The sequence below is a fragment of the Tribolium castaneum genome, chromosome 11 (genome assembly GCF_031307605.1).
Source record: "Tribolium castaneum strain GA2 chromosome 11, icTriCast1.1, whole genome shotgun sequence".
NCBI lineage: Eukaryota > Metazoa > Arthropoda > Insecta > Coleoptera > Tenebrionidae > Tribolium > Tribolium castaneum.
In genome coordinates, this window is record NC_087404.1 from 2056163 (window position 1) to 2070753 (window position 14591).

General features: G+C 33.6%; 1 long non-coding RNA gene across 1 annotated transcript; it reads left to right on the plus strand.

Annotated features, from left to right (window-relative positions):
• The first annotated feature begins 12826 nt into the window (after nucleotides 1-12826).
• Nucleotides 12827-14037, plus strand: LOC103312813 (uncharacterized). The gene is made up of 3 exons (XR_511414.3): nucleotides 12827-13037; nucleotides 13084-13385; nucleotides 13762-14037. It is a non-coding gene; the product is annotated as an uncharacterized LOC103312813 (long non-coding RNA).
• Nucleotides 14038-14591: the final 554 nt, after the last annotated feature.

Genomic DNA, 14591 nt, shown 5'->3' on the forward strand with positions numbered 1-14591 from the left:
GTTTTAATAAACATTTGGAAAAAAATACAAGTCTCTTTATTTAAAATTTAAAAACCTTTCAACAACAGGCGCCGATAGCTATTATTTTTAATTTTCCTAAAGTTTCTCTAATTTACAATTTCTTTTCACCCCTTCCCAAACAGCACTTTTGTTTATTTTTGCAAAAAATAAAGCCCTCTAATAAGCCCTCGACTGTGAAAAATTCATGTTCGGACAAAAACACCTAGGGATCTTAACAAACTTTTAAATTTTTTCTATATTTTTTCTAATTTGCAAACTTAATTCTTTTCACTCCTTGCCCAAACAGCGCTTTTCTTTATTTTTGCAGTAGATCACGCCCTCTAATAACGCCTTCGACTGTTAAAAATTTTTGTTCGGACAAGCTAGACCCCTAGAGACCTTAAAGAATTTTTCAAATTTTCCCAAAGTTTTTCTAATTTGCAAACTTGTTTTTCACTCCCTTCCCAAACAGCACTTTTGTTTATTTTTGCAGGAAATCAAACCCTCTAGTAATGTCTTCGACTGTCAAAAATTCTTTAACGAATTTAGGATTTTTTTAGCTACCCAACCAACAAAATTTACCATAATTATTAAAAATTTTAAAATAAATGCAATCCAAGTTAATACGAGAATAATATTCGTGATAACTGTACCGTTAGTGGAGCACACCCTTTATCGAGTATTTCACGTTTATTCATTACGTACCCTTTATAATACATTCTGGCCCAATAGAAATGGACATTTTGGCAGGGTCGACGACCAAACTCACGTAGCATATGAGTCAATGCCGTGCCCACTGGTCCTGGCACAGCGTATCCAGCAGGACTTAGCACATACTATCGTCCCAGGTGACAGAAATTGGGATTTGCCAGAAGTCATCCGATGTGAAGAAGAGGGAGCAGGATTACCCACGAAAAACCTACTTGGTTGGGCACCAGCAACAACGCTGAGTACAGAACAGCGCCAACTAATTGAAGGAGCAGGTATTACTCCTGATGATTTTGGAGCGACAACGGGTCGCTACCAACTTAACAAGGCACTCTTCGAAATAATCGCCGATCATATGAGAAGAACAACGTCCATGAAACTAAGTGATGGACTACATGAGTCGGAGAAAGGCTCAATATCACAAGTGATCTGGCAGGAGATCATTACGTACCTCATACCGCAATACCAAATACCTAATATTATCGGATGATAATAGAAAGTTTATTACGACCAATGATCTCAATGTAAGATGTAAGAAAGTTAGCACTGACGAAAGAGTATGTACCTCGGTGACCGCCAATACCGTCTCTCCCACAAACATCTGTGAAGCTCAACCAACAACAGGAAGAAAAGAACTCCTACAAAATTGTCAAATTACAAGCTTTCCACTTCAAGAATCTATTTTTCAGCCACTTGGTAACAATAATTGGCTCGTTGTACTAACAGAAACAACAACAATAACCAGTACCTGCAACCAGTTAACCAAAACCTTTGCAATCAACACCAACTCAATAATTCGCATCACTCCAAAATGTTTAAAACGTCATGAAATGAATATCTCAATATACTCTCTTTTTGTTTATAACCATTTTCATATATTATATTTTTGCATTTTAGTGGCAGAAGAGCACATAGTGAAGTTTCACTTCAATGCACCAACATTTTGAAGACAGCAATCGGTTTTTAGTTCGGAGAGAAAATGCTTTTACCATCGGTCACAAGACCAAGTTTAACTTTGATAGTACGATACAACAAATGAGGATTTCTGTAGAATTTCTGCCGAGCATAAAAAAGTAAATTATCCTGTCAACGTTTGTATTTGTTTAACTGTTTGACATTTCTTTTAAAAAATATATTTTAGAATTCATATGACAAGAAGAGGTTAAGATGGCATATTGTACATATTAGCATATTGCGATATTGTGCAAAAATAATTCAGGGCCACTCTCTTTTCTTCCATATCGAAAATGGCAACTGCAAACATAAGTTCCTGCTCCAGATTCTGCTTCTCTCATGCATTTAAAAATGAAGTAATTAATATCAAAACAACCATTTAAAATTATGTCCACACATAGAAGTAATTTATGGTATGTGAACAAATTTTAAAAAACAATTGTTAGATCGAATTCAATGCACCTCAATGTGAAAGACATCCATTGCCTCGCGCTTCAAGTATTGCGAATACCACAACTATGAATATTACAGATTTGGCAGAATTTGAAGGGTGGAAACTGTTATATGTCACTATCCTCTCGGGCGGTTATCCCTCCCCCTTTAGAATAGACAAATCCTCGACTGGATCTTCAGCCCCTCGAGACGAGTTAAGTGATACGCAACTTGTAACAACATTCAAATAAACCAATCAAACTATATTTTCGGTCTCTTACTCTCGCCGAACCAACAAAAAGGGTTTCTACAGATACCTAAAACCATATCAGCTGCAGCTGAACAGGTAATACCCAATATAGACTCAGTTGGCAGTATGGTACTTCAGGTGAAGTCGAAGAGATGTTATCGAATATTGGCTACCCACTGTCTTGTAGAAAAGCGTTGATAGTACAGTAGTACAACGAATATTACAGATTTTGAAGAAATCGAAAGAACTAGGTTAACTAGAAACCAAAGTACTGGGTGGTCTAAGAGTGTTAAAAGTATGTAAATCAATTTTATACGGTTGAATGAATATGAATAAGTAGTGTAGGTATTGTTTATTCCTTTGGATAGTTTGTTTTTTTCGTAGACCATAAATGGACAATAGCAAAGAAAAAATTGGTTTTATATTAATAGTTGTTTTTTTTTATAATATATTGATAATAATAATTTGTATGTATTATTATTTATTTAAAAAAACTGACACAATAGATTAATTGTTTACAACAATCAGATCAACTGTTTTTTTTTTTGTATTTAAAATATCTACTGATATCTTTGTTTATAGTCAATCAATTGCGCCGTTTTTTCAAATAAATAACAAAACACAAAACACAAATTTCAAAGTACGAAGCATGCTTTAATGGCGTATTTGAATGTCCCGTCAATGTTGTGAGTGTGAGTACCACCGCAGTCTTATTACGTAGCGCTGCAGTTTGGAACTGGTGTCGGTAAGGGTGGAATCCTTTCTATAAAGTGTGTATTCTATGGTCAAAGGTTATCACAAATGACGACGATAAAACGACTGATTATCTATACGTTCAGCATTTGCTTCCAATTTATCGACGTTTATCGCACATTTCCGCTATCGAATGCGAATAGGGCTTTGCTTGCGAGATTGCTTTATTTTGTGATTTTGTAGCCCGCCCGGTTTCCTCACAGAGAGATTGCGGATGCGGCAAAACGTATTCTCTTACGTTGGCGGTCCAACGCAATGCAATCAAACTTTGTTGAACTAATGTTTGTGATTTAAACAAAAAAAAAAAACAAAAGCGTCAACTCTCTAATATCCGAGCGAGAATATTTATACAGGCTGTCCGGAAAGTCGCGCACCGACGTGATACTACATCCTTATCATTGGGCGATGCCTTAGACTATAAGAAAAATGATAAAAAAATTTAAGTCTTTTATTGTTGAGGATATAACGGAGCAAAGAGTAAAAATTATTTGCCAAAAATGAGGGTGTTTGCACTACTATTTTGGATCCAAATTCATTTAAGGTATAAATGATATTGAATAAAAGAACTTTATAACATAAAACGGAAAAAACTTTTCCTAATTGTTTAATAAATGTTAACAAAATGTCTGAGACAACAATGATGATAAATCTGGCAACACTTAGCACAAACCATTGTTGTTCAAATCAAAACATGGTTACGATGCTTGTTTATAATATCATTAAAATTGTCGTTTCATCTGTGAGTGTCAGTGAAAAATTAAAATGTTTTCCAACAATGAATATGGCGACATGTATTTCCTGTTTGGTGAATATGCTGGAAATGCAAGTGAAGCCGCTCGTCAGTACGCCGTACAATACCCAAATCGACGGCATCCAGACAAAAACGTTATTCCTAGACTTGACCATAGAATGCGAACAATTGGTCGTTTGGAGCCTTTACCAAGAGAACTTGGTCGGCCCAGAAGTACTAAAACCGTTGCTGAAGAAAAAGCAATTTTAGAGGAAGTCCAGAACCACCCTACAATTAGTATAAGAGAACTTAGCCGCAACCTCGAACTACCCAAATTAATGGTCCACGAAGTGCTAAAATCGGAAAAAATGCACCCATATCACTATACTAAAGTGCAGGCGCTGCGGGATTGAAGACCTCCCTAGAAGAAGAACTTATTGTCGATGGCTTCTTCAACAAATAGAAGAAAATAGGGATTTTATAAAAAATGATTTGTGGACAGATGAGGCAACGTTCACGAAGGATGGAGTATTTAATACCCACAATAATCATTATTGGGCCACTAAAAATCCCAGAGTAATGCGTGTGATGGGACATCAGGACCGCTTTTCAGTTAATGTTTGGACAGGAATATTAAATAATCACATTCTTGGTCCCTTCATTCTGCCCCCCCCCCCCCACGAGTTGACGGAAATGTTATTCTCAATTTTTAACGAGGCCTTTCCAAGCAATGTTAGACGAACTTTCTTTGGTAGCTATCCAAGTCCTTCAGTGGTTGCAGTTGGATGGAGCTCCAGTACATTTTTCGGTTGAAGTTAGGGGAATGGTTAAACCTAAATTTTGAAAATCGATGGATTGGAAAAGGTGGTCCTATAGCCTGGCGGCCACGCTCTCCTGACCTTACAACATTAGATTTTTTTTGTGGGGACATTTAATGACCTGGAATCCCTGAAACTCGTGAGGATTTCGTGAACCGAATTCGTGCCGCTAGTGCTACAATCACTCCGGAAATATCGTTTTAGTTTTGACAAATGTTTTGATTCCATTTATTTTTTCTATTTTGTTTATTCGTGTTTAAAATATTACAATAAATAAAACTGTCCACCGCTCTGTTGCATTCAATAACACAAATAAAAATTACGATTATGGGCGAATTAGTGCGACTAACAACAATACTACAACGGCGTAACCGTGGAATTAAACACTATAAATTAAATGTGTTTAACGTCTTGTAATGGTATCCAAGTCTTCAATTATAATTTTTAATTTCAGTTTTTACGTGTATCTTTGAGCAGTGTTGTCTTTTTTCAAAATTTGTGTAGGCTCGGATGTAAAAACGGTGCGTGTGAGATTTTTTTTAACATTTTTTCAGTACTCTTGCAATGAGGTGGGTGCGCGACTTTCCGGACATCCTGTAAATATATATTAATATTAATATTAACACACGATACAACCGTCAACAACATAAGAACACAACCTCAATTATGGATTAATGTTGGAGCCGTGGAAAGCGACAAACGCTTTTCATTTAATGTGAAATTGTTGATAAATATTTGGGTCAGGTAAAACGCTTCGTTTGTACAGTATAATAAAATCCCGAATACATTGTTTATTTCCGGAAATCGCTATGGTAAAGCATGTATCTACTGACGGTTGGCGATAAATAACTGCTATCCCCGCAAACTCTTCACGTCGGAACATTTCTATCGCCCGTGCCGTTATTTTTGACTGCTTTTTCTAAAAGAAGTGTTTTAAGTCTTTCGTAGGTTTTAACTTTCCAAATTAGGCGATGTCATCTTCCAGACAAGTCGTCCAAAAAAAGATTTAAATATTCTTACCTGTCTTTCTACGACCTTATCAGCGACCCCGCAGAGTTTTTTGAGTGTAAGGCGACCATTGAGCTATTACCTCGTCCTCTTCAGGAATTGAGAAAGATCCGTTTTTGGGGGACAATTGTCACTCCTTCACTACTTTGAAATACCACAGTCACAATGTTAATAATACAGCACCAAACACAAAAAATAACAGTCACGAGCACTAAATACAAGTGCGAAAAAACTTTACAATCTTGTAACAAGATCAAAACGCTACGCTAAAATCACAAAACACAAAATGGCCGATTAGGGCTAACGTCATTGGTATTGACGTTGCCAACCTCAAGTAATAAAAATAAAAGCGTCCCAGTTTTCTTATAAAAAGTCTGTTTAAAAATAAAAATTAATAAAAGAATGGGGTTTCGAAAGAATAAAACGATGTAAAAATACAATGTCCGTGCCACGCTGTAACTAGCACCCAAGATAGCACCAAAAATGGTGCTGTCACGATGAATATTACAGTGGACCAGATAGCCGCGATCATCACATTACTTACTTGAATTTGATAGTCAAGATTGCCAAAGTGAAATTTTAAAGTTGTTTACAATCTGATGACAAGATTTACAATCTTTATTAGTCATCAGGTATTTTCTTTATTAATAACAAAAAACCAAAAAAATTTTCCTTAAAAAATTAAGTAAACTGTAACCGTGATTGTTTGCTAATTGTTGAAAAGGCTTTACGTTTCATATTGCACACTGCCTTGTAATACTGCTTAATTCTCATTATTATAAAAAAAACATCAATTTACTTACAACATCATCAATGTATATTTTGCAAGGAAAATTAAAAAATTAAATAATACTTTTTCTACATTAGTAAAAAAATGAAAAATTGTAAACTTTGAGTAACTGAAACTATAAAACTTCTTTTATCCTCTAAGGAACGAATACATATTTCACAAGTGCTAAATTTTCAGACTTTCTTGCACACGAATCCCGTCAAGTAATGTATGATATACTCAAACACTTCATAATTTTCTGAAATTTTTTTCTGGTCCCAATCACCAGCCCAATCTTCAAGTATATCATTGATATTGCCACTATAGTAAAGGTTGTTTAATTTGTCCTTGATAATTTGCAAATGCCTGATTTGATTTTATGCTTCTTTTTTAAAAACAAGTTTAAAATGTTCAAAATCGAAGTAGTCATATTGCTCGCGATTATCCTCCTCGATTGAGATGGAAATAGAAATAGTTTTATTGGTACCTAAAAACAGTGTGTCATACTAGTCAATAAAATAAGAAACATACAAACTAAAAAAAAACAAACTTTCAAGTCACTAAAATTACAGCGAAAATTTTCATCCAAAGTCATAGACACAATTCACAATTAAAAAATTTTGTAGCTTTCTTTTAAAAACATATAAAGGTAAATTACAAAAACTAGTTGGCAACATATTATAAAATTTAGTGCAATAAATCTTGATTCAGTTTGGTTCCGTTGTAGGCTATTGAATTTTGGAATGAGCGTGTCACCAATACGAGTATTATAAGCATGATTTTTAGAATGGTATCAAAAAGCTTGGGCATTTTGTTTCACATAAAGCAGACAGTGGTGTATATATAATGATGGTAAAGTCAAAATTTTGTGAGTTCAAAAAGTAGAGCCACAATCTGCTCGATACTCTGAACCACTTATAATTCGAATTATTCGTCTCTGTAATGAGAAATTAGAATACTATATGAAAGAACTGACTGAACAAGGGCAAAGTATGCAACTCTAACAGTTGATAGAGATATATTGTTCACTAACTGTCTAAATAAAAATGTTAATTTGCTTAATTTTGTTGCAAGCGTGTTACCTTGATGGTCCCATAGTAACTTGTCATCTATAGTGGTACCTAATATAATAGTATACCTTTTGAAACTTTCATCAATGATACTGCAGTTTTTTAATGTATTCAAACCCAGTTGATTCGAAAAAAAAACATTTGCTGGCCAGCAATTTCGCTTGATCACTGTTTGCTGTAGCTGTGTCCAAGGTCTTACCACTGTTGAGTTGTGACGTATCATCCGCAAATAATGTCACTTTGGTGTTCTTTAAACAATATGGAAAGTCATTAACGTATATTAAGAAAAGTAAAGGACCCAAGACATATCCTTGAGGGACACCACACTCAACAGGAAGACTCTCAGACACAGTATTTTTAAATTTGACACTTCCTTGTCGATCACTTAAATACGAAGATAATAATTTGCAATTAATATGGTATGAGAAACACAATCAAATACGTTACTTAAATCAAGGAATGTGGCTTTTGCAAACTTTGCATTTTCAAAACAATCATGGATAGTATGAATAGTATGAATAGTATGAATAGTATGAATAGTAAAGTCCGTAATGGCATCAACTGTGCTTCTTTGTACTCTGAAACCAAACTGATGTGGACACAACAAACTGTTATCTTCAAAGTGTCGTGTCAATTGCTGGACTAAGACATTTTCTAGTATTTTTGAAAATACTGTGTTAGCGAAATGGATCGAAAATTGTTAATATCATTTTTGTCAGATTTTTTATGAACAGGTGTTATTAAAGATTTTTTAAGACATTTAGGAAAAGTAGATGTTCTTATACAGTAACTAATTATTAGTAATTAATTTAGTAAGAGGAGACAAAATAACGTCCTTTACTGTTTTCACAATATCACTACTGAAACCATACCAATCTTTACTCGTAGTATTTTTCAGATCATTAATTGCATCTCTTACTTGAATACACGAAACCTCAATAAAACCAAAATACGGGACTTTTACATTATTGTTATAACACATACTTGTAAATACAATAGAATCACAGTCAGATTGTGGAACTTTATCTATCACAGTGTTCGCAACGTTAGTAAAATATACATTATAATCATTTGCAGTAATATCACAGTGACTCATATCACAGTTTATGTTCCGACGACGTTTTGAATTTATTACAATCCACATGGCACCAGAAGTGTTTTTCGAGGATTTTATAAGGTTATCATTTGCCTTAATTTTGGCGTTTTTAATGGCAGTGCGGTAATTAAATCTTACAATATTTCTGGCCTCTTTAACATTATCACTTTTAGTTATAGAATATAGGTCATTTAAAAAAAAGTTTATCACGGATTTGTTTTAGTTCAGAGTCAAACCACGTAATCGACTTTGATACCTGTGTTTTGACCAATTATTCAAGAAAATGTTGCGTATGGTAAAATTCAATGACATCAATAAAATTTTGAAAACCTTCCTCTACTTGCAAATCACAGTTATCAATTACATAAAACTATTGTACAGATTCAATTCAATTTTGCCTATTTGTGTTATTGGTTTTACGATTTTTGTAATAGCTTCTTCTTGTATGAAGTTGTTATGATAGCAAAAAAGTACACCTATATGATCACATTAGCATAACCTAAAAGGACATACTTTACATAAATTAATGTCTATATTAGAGAAGATATTGTCGAGACAATGAGGTCCTCTGGTGTTAAAGTTTACTGAAGGTTGAAGATCATAACTTAGAAGTAAATCTATTAGAGCATGACACTTGAGATCTGGTACACTTGAGATCTGGTGAATTAAATTTAACATTAAAGTCGCCACCTAAAATAATTTTTTTAGAAAAATCCAAGTGTTTTAACAAACTATTTATCATTGTTAAGAATAATTCAAAGTCTCCTGACGGTGGTCGATAGATAGAGATGACGATCACATTTGTTAAAACTAATTTAATAGCGGAGATTTCACATACTGAAGCCACGGATAAATTAACTAGTTGATCCAGAGCAACACACTGCAAGTTATTTCGCGTAAAGATAATAGATCCTCCATAACCCTTGTCACCACGTGTAAACAAAGATTTTGGACTGAAGTTTTCCAGACTTATTGTATTTTTGTTAGTACGTACTTGAAGTTATACTGTCAGAGTGCAGTTCTTAGCCAGTTCAATTGTTGAAACTAATGTAACTCGCAAACCTTCAATAGTACTTTTTGTTAAAGTCCGATTTTTTGTAAGTATTTGTTCAGAGACCATTGATTACCACTTATCAAGGTACATTAGATTTTTTTTAAACATCTAAAATATAGACAAAAGCATGCGGTCACTGTTAAGTCTCCATTATTTTTGCGAATTCCTTCTGCTGTATGCCGATGATATAAACAATCGAACAAATAATTCATTCTCTTAGTAGTAAACATGATGGTGCATTTTAAAATAAAAAATAAAATTGTAAACCGTCTACAACTGAACTGTTAAAAATCTGCAAAAATACTTTTAAAATATATAAGGACAAAAACTAAATTCGATCTGTTTGTAAACCTGAGTAGCAAGACAAACTCGCATTTTTAGGAGATTTGTTGGTTCTATATGCATTTTTGTATGCTTAAGGCCTACTCTCAAATGGTTTGATCGCTCTGTATCTAAGTTAAATAGAATTTTATATTAGTCCCAATGAATTTCTAAGTCACGTGTCTGTAACAGTACTTCTAAAACAAGTTGAGCTAAACATGTGCCCCTGCTCGCACCATTAGATGCACATATAGCAATTGGTTGAGTAAAGTTAACAGCTAGGGAAGACCACATAAACACGAGAGCATGATCAGAAACTCAACAGTTTTATCGACATTATTATTTTCTTGACCAAAATCTTTTGGTCCAATTAACTTCATATTTATACTTTTGCTTTGTCTTTCAAACTTTGTTTTCTTTGTCAATGTCATTTCAAAGCTTTTAAAAAATACATCGTCTAAACCGCATTTTAAGTTAACACGAGACAAATAATTGTTTACGGTTCTGATACAAGGAAAAAGCAAAATTACTTGATTTTTTAAAAATAAGTACGACGTAGGTCTTTTAAAGTGCAAGAGCAAACAAATTAGCAACCAGTTTGTGCTATATCGCCTTGAACACGTATTAACATAGTTGCACATTTTAACATATAATTTATTAGATCATCGACCTGTAACCTTTCGCAAAATCAAAATTAAAATTAAAAAAAAATATAAAAATAATTATAAAGGATATGGTTCAACTGTTTCAGCGTTTTTTTAATGTTGTAGACATATTTGGCCATTAAAAGTTTTTTTTTTGAGACAGGTTCAAGAACAATTATTTCTTGTAACACAACTTATTTCACGAATGCGTTCTTGTTCTATAGATTAAGCGCCTGAATGCAATCAAAAGAATTAATAAATACAGCCGACTTTCGCTTTGGGAGCACAAAATTTATAAAGTACCATATATAATCAGAAAAATCTCCATTATGTAAACAAAAAAAAATCAGAAGTTTTCATAAAATGGAGGTAGTTCACCATTCGAATTTATTCCTTGATAAATTGTTCTTTATAAAATTAATACAACAAAGAATTAATAATATGCCATGAACAATGAACTAATTGGTAACAAGAAAATATTTAGCCAGTTTAATCTTTTTGTTTACAGAATTTAGAGCAAAATCTCTGATTTTTCCCAGAATTAATTTTTTTCGAGTGCATTAAACGGCTTCAGCTGTATTTACGATTTTAGTTCTTTCATAGTTAAATTTACGTCAACCTTTTCGACTGATCGCTCTTCTAAGCTCCTTATAATTTCATATCTCTCAATTATTATCAGAACTTTTTGTTTTGTAAATTAATTTATGACAAAAAATTTAGTAAAATGAATACTAATTGTCACTAATCACCAAATATGTTGTCAACACATTGAAAGAATAAATGTATGCGAATATAAAAGTTTTAAATCGCAAAAAAATCAGAAAAATTAATAGAGCATAGAAAAAAGAGCCATGTGTAATTTTTCCTGGTTCATTCAATTGTAGTTACAAATTTCTATCTCCAATAGTTTTTTGGTATACTATTCTATTTCTTTTTCAAAACTAAATTTTAGTAAAATGTCCAATCATAAACATAACAACTTGTTTAGACCTTTTACAAAATTTAGTAAAAAGTTTTAGTAAAAAGTTTCCATTAAGGGGATTCTTCCATTTAGACGAAGTCAGAATTTTGATCCATCCTATTTGCATTGGTCTACATGTAGCGACGTAAATAGGCTTTTATGCCAAAGAAAGTTGCATAGTAAACTCCGATCACTTTTGTTATTAAACAAAATCGCATCAACTTGAAAATTTTGGCATTGTGAGTTGCGTCATTTACCGCGAATTTAGGCTTTCAAAAATAGGTTACGTTATATGTCAGTGTCAAATTGTTCAATTCTTTAAGTAGAAATCCTACAAAATACGTTAAATCAGTCAAGTTTTTTGATTGCAAGTAACACTGCTTAGTCATTTTACTGATATTTGAGTACATTATTAGCACTTTCAGTCGCTAAAAAGGGACGTTCAGACAACCATAAAACTGCGTCATTCAAGCTTATAGACAGTCAAAACATGACAAAAACTATCAAATATAACACATTTTAATAAGAAACCTAAATAAATTAATGGACAACTAGTCAAATAAACCAGATAAACTTACAAGTTATTTTATACAAAAAATTAGTTATTGTTGCTCCGGAATTGACAGAAACCTTTGCGATAAGTAAGTAGAGAAGACTTTTCGGCGTGTTTCATGATGTTTTGTGAGCTGCAGATTGATTTAATCTCTCTCGTCATAATATTAAAAATGACCTTTGTCAGTGGTTGCTGAGTGTCTTGGCGGGCCCCCATGCCAATTTGGTGGGGTTACACAAACACCAATAGGGGGCTAGTTCGTTGTTGCATGCTTAATTCTTTTAAATAACTTAATACTTAATTTTGACAATGCCAATGACAAACTTCAAATTTTCAAGACAGTAGTAAAAACATTGCCAACTGTCAAATTTAGTAACAAAACTTGGTTCTAATATAACAGAATAAAAATCTCCAATATCCCAATATTACAAAAGTGATCCGACTTTAGGTGCACATCCGACGCATGTGCCCTGTAGCCGACCATACAAGTGATAACTAGCGGCTAGGCCCCGCCGCTCTCTGTCGAAATGTTGCGAGCGAGGTCGGAACAGTACGAACGGAACGGAGTAACGGACCACAACCAGGGCTATGAAAGTAAAGCGACGTTATTGGTCGATTAAAAATAAAGCTTTCAGCCACCGCAAGGGAGCGCATCGGTAAAAATAAATAGGCAGCACAAATTGCACTGTTGTGTTACTGTGTTACCTAAATAGGCTTTGGCTGTGGGCTCTGGTGTCAAAGTCTGTAATACCGACAGCACAAATGTCAAACAAAACTATCAAATGGTCGAACGCCATTTTTAACGGTTTTGTATGTGTTTTTTTTTACCTTGTTATTCAACAAAATGCATACAGCAGTGCATTTACTTTGGTTTTAGTTTTTACAACTAATAAAGTACTCTTTGAATTCGTGAGAGGTAAACCAATACAAGTAAATTAACGTATAACAAAACTTGACTCTAGAAAATTGAACGTGGGCATGGGACTATAACACTGTTGTTTGTTCGGTACAAGGGTGTACCAACAATAAAAGGCCCATATTTGGTTTCCCACATCCCATCAGTAGATACAGGCCGTCAAGAACCCTGGATAATGTAGTTTGGATTGCCAGTTGGCTATCCAAGGTGCCGGAGGACAACAGCAGCAATTTGTTGCAAAATGGGTGATTAATTTTGCTAAGAGAACTGGATTTTCAACCTTTTGCTCAACGTGTGGACAGATTCAACATTTGAAAAATAAATGTTCCACCAGATGCAACGACACAGGTAATCACTTATAATTTAGCGAGTAACAGTAGTATTGAGACCTTAGAGCCAATTTTTTGAGTATTTTTGAAAGAAATTCACGAAATTGCGTTTCTGAATGACCTAAAAAACACTTTAAAACAATCGAAACTGATAGAATTACTTCATTATTGAAGTAATTTGGTGCATTTCTTATAGAATTTGGCAAAACAGTTGAAAGGTTGAAAAAGGCACCATCCTGACATCATAACTTAATTTTCGACTCAATTTTGTTTTCCTTAAGGCCTTAAAACTAATATTCTTTGCTTGTGTTTTATTTAAAACTTTGTAATTGCAGCAAATTTTCTCGGAAAATAATAGGAGAATTTAAGTAGATAATTTTTTTTCTATTTTTCAGATCGTATTTCTTAACCGTACAACAGTAAGCCTCAGTCAGTTATAACAACATAACAATCCTCCAATAAGTCGAGGCTTTCACGTCGGTGTTTCAATTAAACTAAACAGCGTCGAATGACCGAAGACCGCTTTGCAAGAGCTAAAACCGGCAAGTTGCCATCAGATGTGAAAAATAATAACCTGTGTGTAAATTTGCATTACAGAACAATAATTTTATGATGAATGTACCTATGTCAAATAAAAACTGTTATTAATAAATTTTTACAATATTAAAATTTTTTATTATGAAACATTTTTTGTACTCTTTGCACATATTTGCAATGACAGTTTTTAGTAATTTGTTTAGTAATTTGTTACTTTTAGTAATTTGTTACTTTTAGTAATTTGTTACTAAAAACTGTTGTTAAATATTTGCAAAGATTACGAAAAATTATAATATTTTATGACCAGGTAAAGGCTGGAGTCATTTAAATTTACCGCCATTACGCTCGCGACCACCTACTGATGGCGCTGCAGTCTCTCAACCGCCACCAACAAGGAAAGAGTCAATTCTATCTATCTCTTATTCTATGACCACAACGGACTTCTCATTTCAGCTGGGCTGATTAAGTCTGTGTTAAAAGTTCTAAAGTGGTCTTGAAACTTGAAATGTTAAATTGCATTGACTTGCATCGGCAGTTTTGAATTTCAAAAGATGTCAGGGAAAGATATCAAATGTTGTGTGTGCCAAAAACAGTTTAGTGCAGTTTTTAATTTGGCAAAACACGCGCGGAAGTATCATTCAGGTGTGTACATTTTTTAACTTCTTAAACTAACCATAACTAACTTCTA